Source organism: Oncorhynchus kisutch, linkage group LG2 (genome assembly GCF_002021735.2).
Source record: "Oncorhynchus kisutch isolate 150728-3 linkage group LG2, Okis_V2, whole genome shotgun sequence".
Classification (NCBI taxonomy): domain Eukaryota; kingdom Metazoa; phylum Chordata; class Actinopteri; order Salmoniformes; family Salmonidae; genus Oncorhynchus; species Oncorhynchus kisutch.
Window position 1 is genome coordinate 71,684,373 of NC_034175.2, and position 401 is coordinate 71,684,773.

Consider the following 401-nt stretch of genomic DNA (forward strand, 5'->3'; position numbering starts at 1 on the left):
TGATGATTGAGTTGGAGGCGTGCGTGGCCACGCAGTCGTGGGTGAACAGGGAGTACAGGAGAGGGCTCAGAACGCACCCTTGTGGGGCCCCAGTGTTGAGGATCAGCGGGGAGGAGATGTTGTTGCCTACCCTCACCACCTGGGGGCGGCCCGTCAGGAAATCCAGTACCCAGTTGCACAGGGCGGGGTCGAGACCCAGGGTCTCGAGCTTGATGACGAGCTTGGAGGGTACTATGGTGTTGAATGCCGAGCTGTAGTCGATGAACAGCATTCTCACATAGGTATTCCTCTTGTCCAGATGGGTTAGGGCAGTGTGCAGTGTGGTTGAGATTGCATCGTCTGTGGACCTATTTGGGCGGTAAGCAAATTGGAGTGGGTCTAGGGTGTCAGGTAGGGTGGAG